Raw genomic sequence first — 8,865 nt, 5'->3', positions numbered from 1 at the left:
ACTGTTTTAGGTGAGTTCTCCTGTTGGTTTGACTGGGGGTGGTTTCTCAGCTTCTTCATCTTGCTCATTGTTTTCTTTTTCTTGGGGGAGTTGTACTCTCCATGGCCAGGCAGTGTTTGCCTTGTCACTGCTGTGGAATGTTTCCTAAGGGCTGGTGTTGTTGGTCAGTCTTTTTTGAGGCAGTGTGGATTTTCTGGAGTGTTGGTGGTGCTGAGGGGGTCTCTCTGAAGCAAAGGAGGACTTCCTGAGGTCACACAGGACTGGGAGGTCCACACCACGATGGGAGCAGATTTCATATGGCCTGGCAGAGCTTTCTCTGGTGTTTTTGGGCTGTGGGGTTCTTGCGGGGCTGGTGGTGCTGGGCAGCTGTTCCATGGGAGTTCGGCCCCTGCCCCAGCACTGGAGCAGCTAGCTGTCTGGGTCACTGAGAACCCAAGAGGCTCTTCCCCAGGGCAGCCCGACTCAGAAGGACTGTCTGAGATTGTAGGCAAATCTTTTCATGGCCCGGCCAATCTTGTTCTAGCTTTTCTGGGCTTCAGGCATTTTCCTGGATGCTGGCAGTGTTTGATGCTGCTCCGCGGGGGTGTAGCCCCTCCAAAGGGCAAGGAGGCCAGGGCAGGGAGAGCCCCTGCAGTAGCAGGCTTCCAGCAATTGTTGAGGCCAGCCCTCCTGGATGGCAGGCAGCCACAGGTCTGGCATGTGTGTAAGCGGTGGAAGGGGTTGGGGTAGGGATGCACTGGGGAGCACAGCTTTCTGATAGCTAGTGGGCCAGTAAGCTCTCTGTGGCATGGGGAGTATTCTATGGGGACCCACCCCTTCTTCTCTCCCCTCCCCAACACTGGCACAGACCTGGCTCTTCTCCCAGCTTCCCTCTGATGTGGCTTTCCAGTTCCTGACCTTAGCGTATTGCTCCCACCCCCTGTGACAGTATGCTTTCTAGTCTCCCAGGCAGTCTCTGCCCTGTCAAACTTGGCAGACTGGTTTCTAGACCCCCCAAGCAGTCACTGCTCCACCCCGCCCCCCTCCCCAGCCCTTTCCCAATGACTAACCACCAGAGCTGAGATCTCGGTGCCCAGCCCCCACCCAGGCGTCTCAATTTTTGGTGACTGCCCATAGTTCAGATGATCTGTTCAGTTCTTGCTCTGCTTTTCAGAACTCCAGCTTACTGCTGCCCTCTTCTCTGCATCTGGAGATTCCTCCAGTTGGGTTGATCTTTCCTTCGAGTAGGTGACTTGCCAGGGTGTGGGATCCCTTTCTCCTCTGCAGTTCCCTTTCAGGAGCACCCATCCAGCTCAGATCTCCCTTTTTTCACTCTCTTTTCTCTTGTTTTACCTAGTAATGTCATGAGATTCTTGCCATTGTTGGAGTTTAGGTTCTTCTGCCAGCGATTGGTTGCTGTTCTGTGTGAGTCGTTTATCCTGCAGATGTGTGTCCCCCTACTCTTCCTCCATCTTGCCTCCTTCCTGCCCTTGCTTTTTGAAATTTCTATGTCTCCTGCAAGGTCTGTTGGAGCAGGTAGAGAGTTGGAGGTGCCTGAACTGTGCCAGAATGAGGGTATAATGCTGATTTGCTAACAATTAAAGAAGAGAGGGACTGACATTGATGGCTGCTACCTCATCATTCTTAAAAGCACACCAGGCAGGGCTGCTAGTATGTATAGCAGCAAGACACTGAAACTCCTGGAGTGTGAGACTCTGTGAGGGGATTCCGTGTAGCTGCATGGAGATAGCCTGGAAGGCCAATTGTGTGTTCTGGAAGCCATCATTAGCTCATGTAGAAAGGATACAGTTTGAAGCACTAGAACCCCATTGTTAATGTGGCATGGTGTAAGAATTCCTGTCATAAAATATCCATTTTCACCTTTCTCTTAGCAGGACACAACTTCAAAAGAGGCAAGCTTTGTGAGCCAGCACATGGTGGTGAGTGGCCCTGATACCTGAGCCCATTATTGGTGCTTGTATGGCAAACATGTGTCAGGGACAAGTCCTACAACAGCAGAATTTTTGGTATGCACACAGTTAAGAGCATTGGTATAGAATTTTAGGTCCCTGGTGGACAGCTGCCAGGGAGGAAAAACAGTTCCTTTTCCAGCAGCTGTACTTCAGTACCAACCACTTGACACAACAGCCTGCAGTCAGATCTATGGGGACATATCTGGGGGTAAGCCTATCATAGAGGCATATCAGTTTCTAGGCAATAACAGAACTTGGGCCACTACATCCAAAACACACATAGCACTGTCTTTGTGACAACACATTTGAGAAAGGAAGAAGACCTTGGGTTGCTTCTGAGCAAAACTGGATGTCAGGGGGGTGGCATATTGTTCTTTAGCAACCACAAAATCTCACTTGCTTTAATACTCATCTCCTTGAGGAGAGAGCACATATTTATGAACGGCACAGTCTCATTGAATTCAAACCTTGGGGCTTCTATTTCAACAACCAAGGAGAACACCCTGCCCTCCACAGAACTGTGACAGCCATGGAGAAAAAAAAACTGGTCAACATACAGTGCATGCTCTGCACATCATAAACCAATAACACCCTCTATCAAGGAAGATAACAGCCAGAACTCTCTGGAAGAAGACAGGGGACTTGTGCACATAAAAAGAGCCCTGGACAAGAAATATTGCACTCACAAAATCTAAATATGGATATACCATACAAAATAGCCCTTTAAGACCACAAGCAGATAACTATTTTACTAAATTCATAGAAACAGAAATTTAAGTAAAGTAAAAATACAAGTGACACAGCCCCAATCAAGGGAACAAGAAAAATTCTCTGAAAGAACAATGAAAGAGAGCTCTCCAGTCTACTAGACTCTCATTTCATAAAAGAGGTAATAAAAATGTTGAATAAATTTAAAAAGATTATCAGTAGAAAATCAGATCACTGTAACAAGGGACTGGAAACTATAAAGAGAAACCAATGGAAATTAGTTTCACAGTTGCTGAGATAAAAAGTGACCTAAAAGAAATCAATAGCAGATGAAATAATGCAGAAGAACAAACACTGATCTAGAACAAAGACTAATCTAAAACACCCAATCAGAATAGCATATAGAAAGACAAATTAAGTAAGCAAAAAGGAAAGAAGAAAGCAACGTATGAGACTTATGGGATAATATAAGGCATGCCAAACTATGCATGATAGGAGTTCCAGAATGAGAAGAAAGTGAAAAGGGACTTGAAAATGTATTTTAAGTAGTTATGGCTGGGAACTTCTCAATCATAAGAGGAAAGATGTATGAAGGGACAAGAATCACAAAAAAATCCCAAACAGGATGAACTAAAAACAGACCCAGGCCAAAACATGTCTTAAGTAAATGGCAAAACTTAAAGCTAAGCAGAGGATTCTTAGAAAACAGAGAGAAAAACAAAGATTCAGTTACAGAGGAACACTCATAAGGTTATTAGATTTCTCTACAGAAAGGCTGCAGGATGCAAGGGAGTGGTGTGATATATCCACAGATCTTAAAGGGGGGGGGAACTGCAACACAGGGCATTTTAGCAAGGAAGATTATATTTTGGAATAGAAAAATAGATAAAGAGTTTATCAGACAAGCAAAAATTAAGAGAATAGTATTTATCAACACAACCAAAAGAAATACTGATGGGTCTTCTTTAAGTACAGAAAAAGAAATAATCTATAGAAGGGAAAATCACAATAGAAAAAGCAAATATAGGAAATGATTGAAGATCATTTATATAAGCAAGTATATAGATTTAACAAGTAACTAAATGTTGTGAGAGCAATTGTAACTATAATTAAATAGCACAAAGATAAATAGGAAAATATAAATAGAACATCAAAACTCAGAATGTGGTGAGAATAATAAAAATGTTGTATGTTTAGACTGTATTTGAGCCTACCTCACTATCAATCTAAAGCAAGTAGAAATAGTTATGGGTTAACATACTTGAAAAGCAGTAAAGCACAAATCAAAAATACACAATAGAGTCACAAACAAACAAGCAAAAACTCAAGCATAATATAAAAGTAATATCAAACTACAAAGGGAAAAGAAGAAATGGTGAAAGTACAAAATGAATGGTAAGACAGCATTTAAAATAACAATAAGGGGGAGACTAGGCAAGATGGCAAAAGAGTAGGGGGATGTGATAGCCTGCTCCCACAAACACAACAACAACAAAAAAATACATCTACATGATAAATGACTCACAAAGAACAGCAACTGAATGCTGGCAGAAGAACTTAAACCTCCAAAAAGGCAAGAATCTCATGACATAACTGGGTAAAATAAGAGAAAAGAGGAGAGTGAGAGAAGGGGATGGGCACTCCCAAAAGGGAGCTGTGAAGGAGGAAGGGGACCCACACCCTGGAAAGTCACCTAATTGATGGAAAGATCAACTGAGTCAGAGAAATCTGATGCTGAGAAAAGTGCAGCAATAGGTCTGAAATCTGAAAAGCAGAGTGAAAGCTGTACAGATGATCTGAACCATTGGCACAGACACCAATAACCGAGACACTTGGGTGTGGTCTGGGCACTGAGACCTTGGCTACAGAGGTTAGTCCCCATGAACAGACTGGGGTTGGTGGTGTGGAGACAGCCTGAGGGCGTAGGAAGTGGTGCATTGTGGGCAGAGAGAGCAATACACTAAGGGCTGGGGGGGTGGAAAGCCACAAGAGAGGGAAACTGGGAGAAGGTCTGGACCCACAGCAGAGACAAGTCCAGTGTTTGGGAGGGGAGGGGAGGAGGGCTGGGCCACAACAGAATACTCCTTGCACCCCAGCGAGCACACTTGCCCACCAGCTAGCAAAGAGCAGTGCTTCCCAGTGCATTCCCCCTCCCCCACCATGCATGCGCCTGACCTAAGACTGCCTGCTATCCCAGAGGACTGGACTCACCACTCACGGGAAGCCAACCACCTCTGGGGCATTTACCAGCTAGACTTGCCTGCCCTCAGGAGGTGTTGCATTCCTGTGTAGTAGCCACCCAGCACATCCCGCCACCTGGAAGAGCTCCACGGTCCAGAAGCACAGGGGCAAGTCCTGCCCAGCCACAGGAAGTGCAACACCACCACAGTGTCATTCTGCCAGTATCACAAACCCTCAGGAAATCCTCCTTTGCTTCAGAGTGACCCTTGTAGCCCTACCCATCCTCAGGAAATACCCCCACAGCCTCAAAGAAGATCAGGCAACACTGTCAGCCCTCAGGAAACACTCCACAGCAGTGACAAGGCAAACCCTGCCTAGCCATGGGGAGTGCACCTCCACCATGAAAAAGAAAATAACAAGCAAGATGGAGAAGCTCAGAAACCACCCCCAGATAATGCAAAAGAAAAACACCCCTAAAGCAACTAACAATGAAACAGACCTCTTCAGTCTGACAGACACTGAATTCCCTAAGAAAGGGACTAGAAAATATAAGGGGGAGCCAAGAAAAACTCGAAACTTCATTTGCAGAGATACAAACTGAGCTAAGGGCAGTAAAAACCAGAAAGAATAATGCACAGGAACAAGTCAGTGACATGGAAAATAGAATAATGGAAATCACCCAATCAGGACAGCAGACAGAACACCAAATGAAGAAAACATGAAAGCAATATAAGAGACCTGTGGGATAATATAAAGTGGGCCAATCTACACGTAATAAGAATTGCAGAAGGAGAAGAAAAAGAAAAGGGGATTGAAAATATATTTCAAGAAATTATCACTGGAAACTTTCCATATTTAAAGAATACTGAATTCAACATATAGGAAGCACAGCGGGCCCTAAACAAGTTGAACCCAAACAGACCCACACCAAGATACATTATAATAAAAATGGAAAAGTTAGTGATAAAAAGAGGATCCAATTTTAAGGGAACCCCCATAAGGTTATAATCTGATTTCTCTACATAAACTCTACAGGCCAGGAGGGAATGGCAAGACACATTTAAAGCACTGAAAGGAAAAACTGTGCAACCTAGAATACTCTATTCAGCAAGAATATCATTTAAAATAGAAGGGGAAATAAATATTTTTTCAAACAACAAAATCTAGAAGAGTACAGCAGCAAAATCCATTCTACAAGAAATATTGAAAGAGCTTATCTAAATCAAAAAAAAAAAAAAAAAGGAAGAACTAGGATGGAGGAAACCACAATCAGAGAGCAGTCACTCAAATATGCCAACATACAGATGTAATCATGAAGCTGTTTAAAACAAAATAAAATTAACAAGAAAAAAAGAGACTTCAAAATCATAAAATGTGGGCAAGGGAAGTAGGGAAATAAATACATTATTTTTTTAAAATTTCTTTTTATAAAATTTAGTATGGTAATGAAGTGTTGAAACTACAGGACTATCAGGTAAAAACACACAACTATAGGAAGGGGTTAACATACTTAAAAAAACGGGGCAAGCAAAAATCAAAATAAAAATTATATTCACAAAAACTGAAAAAAAAATACTCAAGAAGAAAAAAATCGGAGACCATCCAACCAAAAAAGAAAGGAAAAATAGAATCAACTGGAAAGTGAGGTTTAAAATGGCAATAAATAATCATCTATCAATTATCACCTTAAAGGGCAATGGACTGAATGCTCCAATAAAAAGACACAGAGTGGCTGAGTGGATAAAAAAGCAAAAACCTTCAGTCTGCTGCCTAGAAGAAACTCACCTTAGGACAAAGGATACAAATAGATTGAAAGTGAGGGGGTGGGAAAATATATTTCATGCCAATGGACAGGAAAAAAGCTGGAGTTACAACACTCATATCAGATGAAATAGACTTGGAAACGAAGGCCATAAAGAAAGACCAAGAAGGACACGATTTAATGGTTAAAGGATCCATTCCAGAAGAGGATATTACAATCATCAACACATATGCCCCAAATATAGGAGCACCCAGATACATACAACAAATATTAACAAACATAAAGGGAGAAATTGATGGGAATACAATCATAGTAGGAGACCTTAACACCTTCCTCACACCAATGGACAGATCCTCTAGACAGAAAACCAATAGAGCAACAGAGATCCTAAAGGAAACAACAGAAAAATTGGACTTAACTGACATCTTCAGGACACTACATCCAAAAACATCAGAAGGCACATTCTTCTCAAGTGCGCATGGAACATTCTCAAGAATCGACCACATATTGGGACATAAAGCGAATCTCAATAAATTTAGGAGCATGGAAAGTATCTCAAGTATCTTCTCTGACCACAACACCATGAAATTAGAAATAAACCACAGCAAAAGAAATGAGAGAAAAACCTACCACATGGAAACTAAACAACATGCTACTAAAAAACCAATGGGTCAATGAGGAAATCAAGAAGGAACTTAAAAAACCCACCTGGAGACAAATGATAATGAAGACACAACCTCTCAAAATCTATGGGATGCTGCGAAAGAAGTGCGCAGAGGGAAATTTATAGCGATACAGGCGTTCCACAAACAATAAGAAAGAGCCCACACACACAACTTAACCCTCCACCTAAACGAATTAGAAAAAGAAGAGCAAAAAAGACCTAGAGTCAGCAGAAGGAAGGAAATTATAAAGATCAAAGAGGAAATCAATAAAATAGAGACTCAAAAAATGATACAGAAAATTAATAAAACCAAGAGCTGGTTCTTTGAAAAGGTGAACAAAATTGACAACCCCCTGGCCAGACTCACTAAAAAGAGGAGAGAAAGAACCCAAATAAACAAAAGTATAAATGAAAAAGGAGAAAAAGGAGAATTCACAACGGATACTGCAGAAATACAAAACACCATAAGAGAATACGATGAACAACTGTATGCCAACAAGTTTGACCATCTGGAAGACATGGACAGTTTTCTAGAATCTTACAGCCTGCCAAAACTGAATCAAGAAGAAACAGACCAACTGAACAGACCCATCACTAAATGAAATTGAAGAGCTCATATAAACACTCCCTACAAATAAAAGCCCAGGACCAGATGGCTTCACAGGCAAATTCTATCAAACATATGAAGAGGAACTGGTGCCCATCCTCCTTATACTCTTTCAAAAGGTTGAAGAAGAGGGAATACTCCCAAAGACATTCTATGATGCCACCACCACCCTCATTGCAAAACCAGACAAAGATACCACCAAAAAAGAAAACTCTCAGCCAATATCACTAATGAATATAGATGCAAAAATTCTCAACAAAATCTTAGCCAACCGAATCCAAACATATCAAAAAATCATACACCATGACCCGGTAGGGTTCATCCCAGGTTCTCAAGGATGGTTCCACATACGCAAATCAATCAATGTCATACACCACATTAACAAAAGAAAGGTCAAAAATTACATGATCCTCTCAATAGACGCAGAAAAAAGTCCAACATCAATTCATGATCAAGACCCTTGCCAAAGTGGTTATAGAGGGAACATTCCTGAACATAAACAAAGCCATTTATGACAAACCCACAGCCAATGTAATACTCAGTGGGGAAAAATGGGAAGCCTTCTCACTCCAATCTGGAACAAGACAGGGATGCCCACCCTCACCACTGCTCTTCAACATACTTTTGGAAGTCCTAGCCACCAGCAATTAGACACACAAAAGAAATAAAAGGCATCCATATGGGAAGAGAAGAGAAATAAAACTGTCATTGTACAGAAATGACATAATACTATACATAGAAAACCCTAAGGACTCAACCCAAAAATTCCTTGAACTGATTAATAAATTCAGCAAAGTGGCAGGCTATAAGATTAACATTCAGAAGTCAGTCGCATTTCTGTATACCAGCAATGAAACATTAGAAAAGGAATACAAAAATACGATACCTTTTCAAATTGCACCTCACAAAATCAAATACCTCGGGGGTAAAGGACCTATATGCCGAGAACTATAAAACTTTAATCAAAGAAATCAAAGAAGATGTAAAGAAA

Source organism: Sus scrofa, chromosome Y (genome assembly GCF_054392235.1).
Source record: "Sus scrofa isolate SSC_HxYL_T2T_F1_AM1 chromosome Y, Sscrofa_HxYL_maternal_Yorkshire_Landrace_v2.0, whole genome shotgun sequence".
NCBI classification, from domain to species: Eukaryota; Metazoa; Chordata; class Mammalia; order Artiodactyla; family Suidae; genus Sus; species Sus scrofa.
Note: the sequence above shows the minus strand (reverse complement) of the source record.